General features: G+C 43.5%; 1 non-coding gene across 1 annotated transcript; it reads right to left on the bottom strand.

Annotated features, from left to right (window-relative positions):
• Nucleotides 1-16,493: 16,493 nt before the first annotated feature.
• trnaq-uug (transfer RNA glutamine (anticodon UUG)) lies at nt 16,494-16,576 on the bottom strand. Its single transcript has one exon. It is a non-coding gene; the product is annotated as a tRNA-Gln (tRNA).
• Nucleotides 16,577-16,825: the final 249 nt, after the last annotated feature.

Raw genomic sequence — 16,825 nt, 5'->3', positions numbered from 1 at the left:
GTCACGCTTTCAAGGTGAGAGGTGAAAAGTTTTAGAGGGATACACGCTCAACTACTTGACACAGCGGGTGGTGGGTGTCTGGAACGCGTTCCCAGCAGAGACCGCGGTAATCACGGTAGATACATTTAAGATGCGTCTGGACAGATGTATGAGTAGGTGGGGAGCAGAGGGATACAGATGCTTAGGAAAGGATGAAAGATTTAAACAGTAGATTTGGATCGGCTCAGGCTTGAATGTATGAACGGCCTGTTCCTTGTCTGTGCATTTTCTTTGGTCTTTCTTCTTAAATTACGCCAAGTTCATTACAAAATTTGCGAGGTCGAAGTGCCTGAAGTGAATCGATGCTGAAACACTAGTCATAACAAATCTGAGTGGTGGCTTTGGTGTGGTAGCGTGGTCGAGCGGTCTAATATGCTGGGTTTTAAGCTTCAGTTTCTATCGAATCGTGGCTTCAAATACCAGCATCGCAAGTGAGCTACTATGTGGAGATGTATGTGAGAGAACTGCACATCCGTGGATGCTTTTAATTTGAGTGTTTGCAGCTCCTCAGTGTGCTTTCCCTCTCGGTGATAAAATCAGCGACCGTCTCTGAAAACAACGCAAGTTCCTGCTGTCCGACGTATCCACGTATCCTCATATCCCGTCGATAACTTTGCTTTTGGATATCTACGTTGCCAGTTTCTGTATCTCAAATGGTCAGCGCAGTTGGCTGAAATGTTGGTGGTTCGAGCCCACCCAAGGAATAAGCCTCAAAAATTTCAGCACAAGCATTTACCCCGACCATGTATTGACATTGTAACCGGGAAAACTCATCCATGATTCACCCCAAGTCCGCAGGGAGTGAGACGTTTACACGCAGCAGAATACGACATCACTTTCTCCAAGCTCCTGATGCCAACAGACAGCGGCCACTGCAGCTTCAATCAGCGACTTTCTGCCAAGCCATGGGAAACAACTCGTGGAAACTCCTTCCTTAGTAACAGCTCTTTCCGTCTGAAAGGAGCAAACCTTTCACTTTAAATTGGAAAGGGCTTCAGGACATTGGAATGTTGCTCCAGTTCTTGGAACATGTTATAAATAAAACTCCTAACTTGAAAATAAGAAGTGGTAAAGGTTTTAGGTAGAAAGAACAAAGAAAGTGCTGATTGAGACGACTCTGTTTCGTCAGCGAATGGGAAATGCCCAACACTGTAAACGGAAATGAATGGGTTTCCTGAGGTAATTTTCCGACTGATTTACTGTCTGCCAGAGCGATTGGAAATCACTTCAGCGACATAAAGGTGAGGGTAAAAATATGAAGATATTAAGGTTGAACCATAAATCCCGGGACATGTGCTGAATAGATTGTAATGCTTTGAAGGAATAACTGAAGTGAAAGGTGTGAATGATATTTTTGTGATTCGGAGGAATGAACTGGAACCTAACAAATTGCTGATGAATTATGCTCGCAATGTAATAGCAAACTAATCCACAGTGCACCGTGCTTGGTTAGCTCAGTCGGTGCAGTGTGAGATGCTTAATCTGAGGGTGGTGGATGCAAGCCTCTCAATGGGCGCTTTCACTGCTTAATACAATTCCGGCTCTTCGTTCCACGTGCAGTATTGCAACCCTTCACAGGGGAATGTCCTTGCTGCTTTCATTGACATATCTGTCCGCCTGCTTTTGATCACACGTCGGTTTCTGAGTGAACACTGTTTCCATTTTACTGGAGGCGCCAGAGACAACTTTATAAGTGCAGCCGAAAATACAATGAATGATGACCGTTTCAAAACGTGAGGTTCCAAACCAACCGTGCACCACACAAAATGTTGAAAGGCACGGAGAGCGAATGGCCACTTGCTCGGGGTCTGACAGAGACGGATCAATGTCACATGGGCCCTGAACCAATTTTCAGTGGTTCAGATTGTTCTGATGGAAACCGAAGGGAACTCTCCCTCAACGTTTTGCAATTGTTCTTCTTGTGTTTAACGTAATGAACAGTATATTGTCAGTAACGAGGGTGGACGTGCGGCAGGATTGTGAGTTTTCAGTGTGGGACATAGACACAGTAAGTCAAATATCCCCAGAGCACGGGAGATCTGTTTAGTCCAGGATCACTGCCATCTTCTGTTTCTAAACCAACAAATGAAATTACTGGAAAATCTCAGCAGGTCTGGTAGCATCTTGGAAATATAAATCGATTTTAGACTTCGGGACTAGTGACACTTCTTTTCCATGTCCATCTCCACCTGCTTTTGCACACTCTTCCTTTTTATTGAATGTCTCCTGACTTCCAACTTTATATTCAGCATCTCTTTTATTACTTCCTCTGCAACCAGTTTCCCAGTCTCCAATTTTGTATCAGAACTGTTCCATCTTTGACATTGCCCAGGACTTCGAACTGAACAAATAACTCTGTTTCTATTTCCTTAGATAGCAGATGGCCAGGGACTGGAAGGCAGTGTTGTTCCGAAAACTCATCCATGATTCACCCCGAGTCCACAGGGAGCAAGACCTTTACACGCAGCAGAATACGACACCATGTTTCTCCAATCCCCCGATGCCAACTGAAAGCGGCCACTGCAGCTTCAATCAGGGCTTCCTGCCAAACCCTGGGACACAGCTCGTGGAAACTCCTTTCTCATTAACTGCTCTTCCCGTGGGAATGGAACAAAGCTTCCATTTTAAATTGGAAACGGCTTCAGGAGATTGGAAGGTTGTTCCTGTTCTTGGAACGTGTTATAAACAAAACTCCTGTCTTGAAAATAAGAAGTGGTAAACGTTTTAGGCAGGAAGAACAAAGAAAATGTTGATTGTGAGGACTCTGTATCGTCAGCAGATGGGAAATTCCCAATACTGTAAATAGAAATGATTGGGTTTCCTAAGGTAATTTTCCGACTGATTTACTGTCTGCCAGAGTGACTGGAAATCACTTCATATGAAAATATTCGGGTTGAATCTTAAATGCCGGGACAAGTGTTAAATAGATTGTAATGTTTTGAAGAAATAACAAAAGTGAAAGATGTGAATGATGTTCTTTGTGATTGGGAGGAATGAGCTGGATCTTTGCAAATTGCTGTGCCAGGAGAATTATGGTGGTGAATGAAATACCAAACTACTTCATCGTGTCCGAAGCCTGTATATCTCAGTTCGGTGCAATGTGAGTTGTTTAATGAGAGAGCCGTGCGTTCAAGCCCCATAATAGGCGTTTTCACTGTTTAATAGACTTCCAGCTCTTCGTTCCACATGCAGAATTGCAAGCCAACACTGGTGGAGCATTCTTGTTGCTTTCGCTGACACATGGGTCCTCCTGCTTTGATCACATGTCGGTTACTGAGTGAAAACTGTCTGCACTTTACTGGAAGCGCCAGAGACAACTTTATCAGTGCAGCTGAAAATACTATGAATGATTTCCATTTCAAAACGTGAGATTCCACTTCATCCGTGCACCAACCAAAGTGTTCAAAGACACAGAACGCGAATGGCCATTTGTTCGTGGTCTGACAGAGACGGCTTAATGTCTCAGGGGTCCTGAACAAAAAATAACTGATTCAGAATGTGCTGATGGAACGGAACGGAGCTCTCCCTGAACGTTTTGCAAATGTTCTTGTTGTGTGCTCATGTAAGTTTATGAAATGAACAGATTAGTGCCAGTAATGAGGATGGGGGTGGGGAAGGATTCTGAGGTTTCAGTGTGGGACAGACGTGATCTGATCAAACGGGTAAGTCAAATATTCCCAGAACGTGGGAGAGCTGTTTGGTCCGGGATCACTCCCATCTTCTGTTTCAGAATCAACAAATGAAATTGCTGGAAAATCTCAGCAGGTCCGGTCACATCTTGAAAATGAAAACCAAATGAGATTTCAGGACTGGTGACACTTTTTTTTCCATCTTCATGTCCCTCTGCCTTTCTACAAACTTCTTTTTTATTGAATATGTCCTGACTTCAAACTTTATATTCAGCTTCACTTTTATTGCTTCCTCTCCAAACATTTTCCCAGTCTCTAAAACTGTATCATGCTTGTTCTATCTCTCACTTTGCCCAGGACTTCCAACTGAACAAATAACTCTGTTTCTATTTCCTTAGATACCAGACGGCCAGAGATTGGAAGACATCGGAGCGGTTAGCGCTTTCAGAATATCTAATCTGCTCCGCCATTCGATCTTGGCTAATATCGTTTTTGACCCCATTCTCCAGTCCTCTACCTGAACACTTACTCCCCAGTCTTAGGATCCAGTCTTTTTCCCAGAGTGGGTCCTAATCCTTCCCAAAACCCTCTACATGTGTTGGCAGCTGTTACACCATGTCTACGTGACATCAATCTCAGTTTCAGTGATTATCGGCAAACACGAACTGTTCTGAGCAGCTCGATCGGGTCTCTGGCCCCACTGTGATCCTGCGGGGGAGCAGCAATCACCTACAACTCCTACGGAAATGATCGGCGCTTCAACAAAAAACGGACAGAAAGAAAGATAGGTTTGTGTGTCAAGATATGTGGAGGTAATTGCTTTCTGACTAGGTAAGTAAACCTTACTCTGTATATCCCCGCACATTCTAGCTGTTGTGGTGAAAGGGAATACAAGTCCAATTAATTGCCATCTACGCTTTTATTCGATATGTGTCTTCCTTGTTCTGAATATGCAGGGAGTTTCCAGCACTGATGGTCACCATTTCTAACAGTGCATGCCGCGGGCCCTAATCTTTTCTGGAGAGTAGCAGTATCAGTTTGTGCGAAAGTGGCCCAGTACAAAGCTTAGAAGAAACATTGTTGTTCCCTCTATCCGGTCGACAGTCTTTCATATCATGATCGATGGGGCTTTATTGTATTCTCATCAGCAAACCTTGTTTTGAATTTACTCGCCCAATACTACTGTAGCGGTGAAAAGATGATAATTCAGAATACCTGCTGCGTGAATATCATTTTCAAATTTCTATTCGCAGTGGTCCTTCATATGTAGCGATCTCTATATCACTGCTGGCCATCCTGTTTAAGAGTGCCGTTACATATGTTCCTCTGTCTTGGCGCTGTAGGGAAAATTGTCTGCGCCTTTCCAGCCAATATTTCCTGGATATTTCAACATAGTATTCTTTATTTTTTTCAATCATGTTTACTTTAAGGACACAGTTACCGGGCACTGATCCTTTCTGTAACAACAGTACCACATTTGCTTGACATGCGAAGGTGGCCTGGATCAGTAACAAGGAGGACATTCATTTCCTTCTGTCACAGCGAACACCGGATTCATGATGTTAGTCTCTGTCAAATGCATCCGAAAATGTGCTCTGAAAGCTTCATTTGAACGCTGTCTGGTGTTTCTCAACGTGCGTCAACCAAAACCAGAAATCCTCAATCATAGTTTGGAGCAGTTCACATATTCGAGTTTCGAAGCAGCAGACACGGATACAGTTCATTCAGTCAATAACAGGAATGAAAAGATTTACAGGCACAGATGAACTATCGACTCTTGTTCTCATACTGTTACTAATATTACCGTGTGGCCTGAAGTCTAAGCCATGTTGTAACTGAAAATGAGGAAATCACAGACAGGCTGCCGAATGACGCAGTATGTATTTTGTTTTCTTGTTCTCACAGAGTTCCAGGAAAGTATGACAGCGAGGGAGAGGAATGCAAGTCAAGTGCAGCTCCGGTGAAAAACCTTCTGTCTGATTCAGTCATCAACAAGAAAAGTGAATGCGACTAAAGCGGGAAACCTTTTCACAACTCGAACAAAGAGCAATCACGAACAGTGACCACCTCTTTGACACCTCAGATCGTCTTTGACCTTCCCTGAATATGTATAGAAACTAATTTTTGTACACCTCAAAGTGAGAACTGTTTGATTTACCGACAATAAGTGAGTCGCATGTCCTTGATTCCCACATCGGTTTCCAACTCAGCTTGCAGCCAGGTGGCAGTTGCTCATGGCTCTGCTGGATAGTGCACTATTATGGAGAAAGAATAGGAAAGTTGGAACTCTTATTGGCTCTGGGTTTCGAATACTCTTGCTACGTGTTCTGCCATTCTCGGATTCCAGTGCTAAACCAGTTTTTCAGTTCATCCGAGATGCAGGAGAGTCGGCGTTTCTGGCAGGAGCAGAATTATAGAACATAGAACATACAGCGCAGTACAGGCCCTTCGGCCCTCGATGTTGCGCCGATCGAAGCCCACCTAACCTACACTAGCCCACTATCCTCCATATGCCTATCCAATGCCCGCTTAAATGCCCATAATAAGGGAGAGTCCACCACTGCTACTGGCAGGGCATTCCATGAACTCACGACTCGCTGAGTAAAGAACCTACCCCTAACATCTGTCCTATACCTACCCCCCCCTTAATTTAAAGCTATGCCCCCTTGTAAGAGCTGATTCATCATCTCCAGTGATCACTTTATCTGAGGAGAGAAAATGAACCAAGTTTCACACAGCGACTAATCGGAATTGCATTCCGTTTCAGCATGGCAGCAGATATGGGCTAGCAAATTCAAAGCCAGATTTGCTGATGAGAACAACAAGCACTACCGCTCAGATAGAGCAATTCCTTCCCACCGCTTATTCTGCAGGACTGGTGCAGTTGCTGTGAGTATGCTGCAGGGTATCATCAGGTACATGCTCTTAGGTTTCCGGTTTTGGCCTGTCTGCTCGCGTGGCTGAGCAACCCGAGACTCTGATTTCAGATTCCACTTCTTAAGAAGTCTTGTGTTTGCATCCCTGCGCGGCCACGTGTGCTAATGGATTAAGCTGGCAACGTTTTGCAGGGATGAGTTTTGTTAAAGTTGAACAGAAAAAAAAGCAGTCATTTCTTCTAACCTGGCTGTGATGTGGCACAGCAGAAAACAACCAACATGTCGGTGCCCATGTTTTCCCCTTCTGCTGTAGTTGTCACGTTCCCCTCCAGCTCGAAAGGCCACCAGCATAATATGCAACTCAAAAACAGGCTGCGCCAATCATTCATATTCCAGACAATTTGCATTTTTCACCGTTTCTCTGAAAGTGAATGGAGATATTAATTTCCCTGTTTATGTGAAATTAGGTTCTACATTGAATCTGCTCGCAGTTTTCTGTTGTTGTTGCGAAAAGGAGGGAAATTGCGATGTGAAACTTGGTTACTTTTCCCTAATTTCCTTAATTTCTGTCCTGATGAGAGAGGCTGGTGATTGGTCCTCTCGATCCGGTGGAGACATCAGCCCAATTGTTAACCTCATCTAATCGAGTCTGTAATTGGTAATCTTCACTTTTCATCTTTCATTCTTAGTCAGTTCTGATTCATGTTACTTGAACAATTTCCTGGAAGTATTGGTGCACTAAGGCGCCAGTACGTTGAAAGCACCATTTGGAATTGCCTCGCTGCAATTTGTGTGAGCAGCTCATGACCCAGACGACTCGCTCTGCCTCACAGACAGCATTCATGAGCCCGTGTGTCTGAAAATAGGTTCTCTTTGTCAGTTCTGCTTCTGTTCATGAGTTGTCAGGTGTTTGGTTTCGCTGGAGAGCTGCGCGAGCAACATGAATTGTGAGGTATTTTCTGCAGCCAAAATCTCCCACTGAGAAGTTGTGAATGTGTCAAGAAGAATGGTCATTGGCAGCCTAAGACCAGAAAAAAATGATTCGTTGCTGGTTTTAACCGAAGCAGCCTGTGGGAGTTATCTCAAATGGGAGAGTACTCGCTTTGCATGCGAGAGATTGCGGGGTTGCTAGCTGCGTTCTCCATCCCCTTTTAGGGCGGCACCGTGGCTCAGTGGTTAGCACTGCTGCCTCACAGCATCAGTGTTCCACGTTTGATTCCTGTGCGTAGTTTGCACATTCTCCCTGCGTCTGCGTGGGTTTCTTCCCACACTCCAAAGATGTGCAGGGCAGGTGAATTTGACATGCTAATTTTCCCATAATGATCAGTGCATTAGTTCGAGGGAAATTGGTCTGGGTGGGTTACTCTTTGGAGGGTCGGTGTGGCCTAGTTGCGCTGAAGGGCCTGTTTCCATACTGTAGTGAATCTAATCTAACCATCTTCCAGAAAACTAGCCCAACGCACTGACCAAGTGATGAGTGCCTATTCAAACTGGTCTTCGCCACAGCAGCATCTCAGAGGGTCTGAGCCCGTAAACAAACGCTCTATTTGCCAAATTTTCACGTTTATTCTTTTTCAACTTTTCTATCTGTATACAGATCCATATGCCTTTGAAATGTTGAGAGTATACCAGACTCCACCACTAAATCTGACAATTCATTCCAAACACGCAAACCTTTCTGTGTGAAAAAAACAATGTCCTTCAGATCCCTTTTAATTTTTACCACTCTCCCCTTAAAACAGTGTTCCCTTGCTTTGAACTTGCCTGCCATGGGAAGAAATATTCATTGACCATTTACTCTACCGTCTCCTTCATATTGATATAAACCTCTGTAAGCCCATCCCTCAGCCCTCAAGCTCCAGGGAAAATTTTCACATCCTATTCAGCTTTACGCTGCAGTCCAAACACTGTAAGCCTTGCAACATCCTCATAAATATTATAGAACTTACGCCAAGTTCGCCATTGAAAGTGTGTGTGGGTAAGTGCCTGAAGTGAGGCGATGCTGAAACACTAATCATGAAAAACGTGTTTGCGGGGTTTGTGTGGCAGCGTAGCAGAGATTTCGAAGGAGCTGTCTTTAAACTATAACCTCGATCCAGTCATTGATTTGAATTCCCACCACAACCAGAACCACAGGTGAAGTCGGGAACTCTGTTTTTCATGAAAGACCTATAAACATTGAGATGTCAGGATTTGATCCCATATTCGGCTGTTTTTTCACAGGAACTTTCACTAACTAAGGCTGAGAGACTGCCCAAGCTTAACGATTCAAAACTATGCGTGCATTTACTTGACTATTCGAACACAGGAACTCGGACTCATTTTTTGTGTGTTTCACAGTTACTCGGTGTAAATTTAAAACAGCCTCTGGTTATGCAGAAGAGTTCAAAGCTGGATATTCTTCACTGAAAATGCACAGGAAGAGGAAATCTCTTATTACTTTTGTTGTAAACTGATAACTTAGGCTGTTTAAACTGACAGAATAACGCAGATCCATCCATCCTCTTGGGCACCTTTAACCGCGTTAATATCAGCAAAGGTAAACTCACACTAAGAGGAATGGGCTCATTGCGGTGAATTGTTAAGGCGTGGTGTGTGAGTCAGAGTGAATAGGGGTCAGTAAATACTGACACTGACATTGAACGTTGCAACACCAGCTCCTCACTCACTTGCTGTCTCATGCCTCCCAGTCATCATTGCCTTTCACATTTTCCTCTCGTCCGTTCCACTTCTCAACTTATTCCCGACAGCTTGCAAGTGTTCCCTTAGAAACTGCAGCTTTAGGAAACGTATTACTGGGATAAAGTCATTGCTCAATGTGATGGGATGCACCGTCAATTCCTAATTACTCGAGAGATTGAGATTATGAGTTACTCCGCATAACCCTGCATGTCCTCAGTTGCGGGGTACAGACATAATGCCATGAGGCAAGGGTTTAGACGTAGTGACATTGAAGGAACAACGAAATATTTTCAACTGGGAAACGCGAGAACCTTGGAGGGGTAATTGCTGTGATAGCTTTCGCTTGTATTTGCTGCCATTGTCCTTCCAGACAGATGCTGATCGATCACTGAATTGTTCTGGCAGGATCCGTGTGTGTGTTCTGGGTGCAGCCAGGATTTCGTTTTCATTCGGATAATTCACAAGAAGAGAATTAAATCTACATCTCCTAACTGGGAATGAAAGCCTGATCCTGGCAATGCAAAATCAGACTCGTATGCAGGGATGTCCATTGATACTGCAGTAGCCTCTGGGACCTGTACAAACTCTAGTGCCTGCTCTTCACGTCATAATTGTCTTTGTCAGCAGTGTTTCTCTCTCCAAGTTTCCAAGTCGGTTCATATTATCACCCTAGGTTTCAATGTGAAGAAGGCAATGCTGTGATAATCTGATGTTGTTCAGCAGATATACTGCAGCAAGTTAAGTAAAGACTGATGCAAACACGAGCTCGTTTTGAGCTGCGCTGATGTTTTGGCAGCAAGAAAGGCATCGCTCAACTCGCCTCATTCCGGGTGACGGGCTCAAAATGACCAGTGGTTTTTCGCTGAATTAGTTCAGGCTCTGGAAGGTAAAAACCTTCAAATATGAAAGTAAAGTGAAAGGAAATAGTTCACAGAGTGGGGAATTCCAAGTGAAACAGTGATGGTGATTATGTTTGCTGATTTTTCACCTTGTGAATGCTGTTTCCCTGATGTGGACGTTTACATTACCTATAGACAAACTGTCACAGCCAAACCTGGTTTTTGGGTCAGTGACGGAATTGGTAACACGCCTGACGTCGAGTTAGGGGATTGTCGGTTCGCATTTAAAATCGCGAGGATGCAGCGTGGTCGTCCATTCCTGTTGTCTGTCAGGAACGGAAGGGTTTGGGTTTTCGAATTTACAGTTTCTTTCGTCCACTTCAAATTCTAGCTCAGAGCAACGTCTCTCATTTTCTGTAGAACTGGCTTTGGTTTAACCAAAAGCTGCCTTTTGGCGGTTGAACTTGCATGTTGGAGCGGACAGCTGAAGTGAAGCACAAGGAGCTGGTCAAATCCTGAGAACTCTGCCACTCTCGGGGAATGTGTCTGTGTGTCTTTTTCTGTCGGAGACACGACGTGGGTAATAACACAGTGTGACTATGTCAAACTTCAATCCCATTGTTGTGTCATCTAAGATCAAAGCGAGAACCTCACTGCCATTTGCACTGGAAACATCAGAACACAGAAGGTTATGGACCAAAGCTGGAAACAGGGAATGGAATAGACGAATGTCTTTAAACCAGACTGCACCATGGGCCAAATGGGCTTTTCCATTCTGCAAAACTTGAAGACGAGTAGAAAACAATCTGCAGTGAAACTGATCAGAAATGAAAGGGAAAAGCCATTTCATTGAGAATAAGTGCAAGAGCGCCTGTCTTCATTCCGTGTCATCTCGTAGGTAGGATTTGGAACTAGAACTGCCATGGCATTAGTTCTGTTTTCGGACAGGGAATGAATGATTTATTGTGCAAGTATATCGTGGTAGCAGTATTTCTGACCACTGGTCCGAACCTGGTCATGCTTGGTTTTGTGCCAGGTTATCAAAATTCAGAAAGATGCAGGTTTTGGAAATCTGAACTAAAAACGAGAATTGATAGAGAAACCCGCTACACCTGGCAACATCTGTGGAGAGAAACAGATATTTTTTAGATGGACAGGAAACAGGATAGTTATAGATTTCTAGATTATACTGTTTGGGAAATGATAATTTTACCTGTCGAATCAGGATATTTATGAAAATCACTCTTGAGCTTACAAACGTCGAATTTACAATCTTAAAAAGATTTAATCAGCTGTCATGCTACTTTTATTTTCCTGAGCTGGCAGAAGGCTATGTTTTAATGGCTACATTTCCTTTTGATTTCTGTTATTTAGCAGTCACGCCGAATGGAGAATTGTTTCTTTTAGTGTCTGTCTCAATATGTGTCTTTGTTTTTTCTATAATTGTCTCTGAACCCTCCTGGGCCTTTTTCACATTCTCCGACTCTCTGGATGTCCATATCCCCCATTTCTGCTCTTGAAAATGCCTGACATTCAGAGACAGCTTGAGATTCGAACTGCTGAGAGGCTTTCTGACGCCTGGCTGGAGTCGGTCGAATTAGTCTCACATTCTCTGGATAATGGGTCTGTCACTTCGACCTGAGGCAAGGAGACATTTCTTCCTCAAAATCTAAACACCCTTTCGAAGTTAAAGTTGAATTCCTTATCCAACAGAAAAAGAAAGTAATTACATGATAGCTGAAGAAGAACAAGGATGCATTTACTGTTGGTGTACAACGAATGAATGGTGACAGCAGAGAATGAGGGTGATCATGTCGTGATGTCAGTGCCATTACCACAACATTCCCCGGGAATGCTGCAGTGTCTCCTGCCTCACCACTTAATTTCCACAAAACTGGGAATGAAGGAATGAGAATAAGAGGATGAGAAGCAGAAGTGCTTGTGGAACTGCGGGAAGAATCTCAAGGTTAAAATAGTAGTTAAAAAGAGCAACATACACTACTGGATTTAAACCTGGAAAATGAAGCCGGAACGAGAAATCAGGATATACAGCAATTCAAACAGGGCACTGAGTTTCTCGATCAGCAACACAATACTTGCGAGAAATAACGAGATTTCAATACAATGAGCAGGCACCAGTGTGATGGGAGGTGCTTTCACCAGCTAATCCACGGCGCCAAGTTAAAAGCCAGATTTGTCGTCCATATGTGCAATGTCTGAACCACGTGATCACAAGAATTCAAAAACGCGTTTTCTGTATTAGCGTTGCTCAGTATGAATGGCAATCAAACTCTGCTTGTGCAAAAACAGACATTTCAATGCTGAGCATGCCCCACTGAAAAGGCACAGAAAAAGACAGTATCCTCTTGCTTTGGCATCCAACAGATATTTTCATCTGTTTAAACTGACAGAATAAAGAGGATGTGCTCATCTCCTCTCGCGTCCCATTAACCACGTTAATACACACGCAGGGATTTTCAAACCAAGATGAACAGGCTCATTGTTGTGAATTGACAGCAGTGGTGTGTGAGTCATTGCGAACAGTGAGAAATAAATGCTGAACCAATAGCACTGACACTGAGCCTTGCACCATCAGCTCCACACTCACATCTTGTGTCATGTCTCCTCGGCATCAGTGCATTTGACTTTAATTATTCTACCCTGCACCTCTCCTCAAATTATTCCCGACCGCTTGCGGTGTCGAATTAGTACATGCAATTATTAGAAATGCATTTCTGGGACACAGTGTCTTTCAATGACATAAGATTCACCTCCCATCCCGAAATATCCCAAAGATGTAGGGGACGAGTTACTTTTGTGAATTCCTCAAATCCTTAGTATGGAGGTACTGACAAGAATGTAACTCAACGAGGAAATTATGGCCTGACCGCACTCTGTTAATGTAACTCACCCAGCAAATGGCAGACTGACACCACTCAGTCAGTATAATTTACCCAAGAAAGAGCAGACTGATGCCACTCTGTCAACGTAACTCACTCAGAGAAGAGCACGCTGTACCCACTCTGTCTCTGTCACTCATCCAGGAAAGAGCAGGCTGATTCTGTCAATGAAACACAAGCAGTGAGACGAGCCTGACCCCACTCTGTCAAAGTAACTCACTCAGAGAAGAGAAGACTTATTCCATTCTGTCTATGTGAATCATCCAGCGAAGACAGTAATGAAACCATACTTGCTGTTAAACTCAGACAGAGAAGAGCAGACTGTCACGACTCTGAGAAAGTAACACACCCGTGGAGGAGCAGACTGACACCAATCTCTTAACGTAGCTCACCCACGGAAGAACAGACTGAGTGCACTCTGTGATATTACTCACTCAGAAAGGAGCAGACTGACCCCATTCTGTTAATATGAATCTCCCAGGGAAGAGCAGGTGAAGCCCAATCTGTCAATGTGACTCAATCAGGGAAGAGCACTCTGACCTCATGCCATCACTTTAACACATCTTGGAAATTGCAGACTGACCGCATTCTGTCATTGCAACTCACCCAGGAAAGAGCAGACTGACGCCAATCTGTCAATACAACTCACCCAGTGAAGAGCAGACTGATCCCACACTGTCCAAATAACTCACTCCGTGAAAAGCAGACTGACGCCACTCTGCCAATGTAACTCGCACGGGAAAGAGTAGACTGACGTCACTCTGTCAATGTAACTCACCGAGGGAAGAGCAAACTGACGCCACTCAGTCAGTGTTACTCACCCAGGGAAAGGCAGAATGACCCCACACTCTCAGCGTAACTCAGCAGACTGATCCCACACGGTCAAAATAAGTCATTCACTGAAGAGCAGTCTGACCCCACTCTATAAATGTAATTCACTCAGGGAAGAGCAGACTGATCCCATTCTGTCTATGGCACTCACCCAATGAATAAACACTAACCCCACTCTACCAATGTAACTCGCCGGGGAAGAGCAGACGGAAGCCAGACTGTCAACATAAATTATCTAGGGAAGAGAATACTGAACCCGCTCTTTCTGTTTCACTCTGGCAGGGAAGAGCAGACTGTCAAAACTCTGTGAAAGAAATTCGCCCAGGGAAGGGCAGATTGACCCTACTGTATCTGCGTGACTGACAAAGGTAGGAGCAACTAACCAAACTCTGTCAATGTATCTCACTCAGGGAAGAATACCCTGACCCCTCTCTGTCCATGTAGCTCACCCAGGAAACAGCAGACTAACCCCACTCTGTCTATTTAAGTTCACAAAATTCATCTGAAGTACGTCCTATCCAGACACTCTCCACATCACTGTGTCTGTAACCGTGTGCGTTCAATTGTGATTCCAAATTATCTGCAAATGTTTAGAATGTGGCAGCAAACCAGAGCAACCACACAGAAATTGGGCAAATGTGCAAACTTCCATCAGGCAGTCACCTAAGCCTGGAATGGAAACCAAACCCGACAGCAGTCTGATTATAAAATGGCAGAACAGAAATCTAGCAAAAAGAATTGCGTCCCTGTGTGTTGCAACGATGCTGAGTATTAATTAAGCCCTCCTCACTGTAGTAAATTTCCATTTTCATCACTGCCAACCTTCTTCAAAGCAAAGCACGCACTTGCTTTTTTCAGACTTCCTATATCCCGCTTTCATCCCGCTTTTTACCTAATCATATTTCTGACTTTACAAACTACGTCATAATAGGTTGACAACTGCAGAATGAGCTTTGTTCCGTTCTCCACTGATGTTGATAGTAGTAATACGGCATATTCGAGTAGGACTTGATGCACTTGCGGGTGGTGTATTCGCGGCACTTTGGCTTCTTTTTTCATTTTCGGTCTACTATTTCGAGTTCATTGTGCAGACTTCTGAAGAAGACTTTTTGGAGTCGAAATGGTAACAGTGTTTTCTCTCGAAAGACAGACGCAGCTTTATTTCTGTTCTCTTATAAATTGATCTTCTTCTGATCTTTGCAAGTGAAATAGGGTGAATTACTATTGCTCGGTTTTAGTTTCAAAATCAAGAGAAACATGAAGGAAGGAATATCAAAGAACACAATGTTCTGAGTTGTTAAGATAATTTTTGCAGCAATTGTGGACAGGAAGGTGAAATTAAGATAACGGTTCAAGAACGTTTAGTCTGTGGAAGTGGTATGTGACTTTAGTTCCAAATATATGTTTCCGTTCTTCCAGTACATCTTTTTGACTGCCAGAAAACATTGATTGTTTTCTGTATTCACTTTGTTTCGCGATATCTGTCTTCTGGTCGACCAGGGACAACTTGAATTTGCGTCTGCATTGAATAAGATTTCGGTCTTTCTTTCCAGAAGCGAACCTGTGCATTATGTACCACATATCATGCTGATGGCTAAGAAGTTCAAAGTGAATTACGGTTTATGGATCGTGAGCAAAAATGAATTGATCCACTTGCGAACAGATGTCACTACTCCCTATTCCTACATTGGGCCTGAACGGTCCATTGGCAGAGTCTGCAGACAGGAAATGTATAAGTGATTAGTCCTTTGTTCAGTTTGATTTGATACCAATGGTAGTGCTGTTTTGGTGCAGAAATGTGTCAACATCTCTGACATTAGAGTCAAAATTTAAGTCACATCTACTCCATGGAGTGTCTTCTCATATCGGAACATGCTGACATGAAAACATCTAACTCTGATAGCAAAGGGTTTTTCATTAAACAGGCAGAATGCTTAACTAAGCAATGCAGACAGCTAAGATGAATAATTGGCATTTGGTTCTTCAAGCTGAGCTCTCCACACCAACTGCTCCAACGAAGGCCGTGGATAAGATCCCCATCGATTATTTTGGTCAATTTTTGCCACAACAACAGCCTATTGTTCTGAACAATGCTACACCACAAGCAGAGGGTTAAGTCTGATTTTCATTGTTAATTTTCAATTTCAGTTCTTAATGCACAGTTTCTTATGAATGTGGACAGCAGAAGACCGTTAACATTCCATTTCTAATATTTCCAGAAAATTCTACTCCGCTGATATCACCTTGCCTTATCACACCTCAAGCCAGGAACCTGGATCATTCGAGTTCCTTTCCACACACGGAGTTGCTTTTTCTAATTCATTGACTGCTGATATAATAGATTATTGGCCTTGAGAGTCAGCTGTAAATTAAGTTGAACTTTCTCAGCTTGACTTTCAACTGATCCTAAAAAAAAATCATCACCTGCAGGTAAGTGTATTGCATTGCTTCTTGTTTTGCTTAATTCCACCCACCCCCGAACATCCAAACTTCACGATAGTTGGACAAACGTGTTGAAACTGATTCGTATTGGAAGTTGGTGGCTTTTTGTGTCTCGACAGATATTTTATACTGAGTCAGTCTTGAAATTACTTCGGATTCTTCACAGTTGAAAATTTACTTTCGATTGAATGCAAAGCTCAAAGCTCCACGAAATCCAAATCCTGCAAAGGAATTCATGACTTTTAAAGGTATCTCCGCTGTGAACAGGATTCGAACCTGCGCAGGGAGACCCCAGTGGATTTCAAAATCCAACGGCTTAACCTCTCGGCCATCACAGCTGTGACAAGCTTATCAATTTTCATACTAAAACAACTGAATTCATTTGTTGGAAGAACAAATTGTCAAGACCCAAAGATTTCGCCAAATCCTTTGCAGAGACCCAGACGAACGTTACCTTAAAAGATTGACAGGCTTTCACCGCAAACTAGATTCTGACACAGCTGAAGTTGTGGGAATGATTCTTCGTCGAATTATAGAGTCACGGATGTACACCACACGAAGAGAGGATCATTGTCTCACTGCGTCCG

This window comes from Chiloscyllium plagiosum, unplaced genomic scaffold (assembly GCF_037043375.1).
Source record: "Chiloscyllium plagiosum isolate Xiang-an unplaced genomic scaffold, Cpla_swu_hap1 HiC_scaffold_51, whole genome shotgun sequence".
Taxonomy (NCBI): Eukaryota; Metazoa; Chordata; class Chondrichthyes; order Orectolobiformes; family Hemiscylliidae; genus Chiloscyllium; species Chiloscyllium plagiosum.
This window is presented reverse-complemented; position numbering and strand designations above follow the sequence as displayed.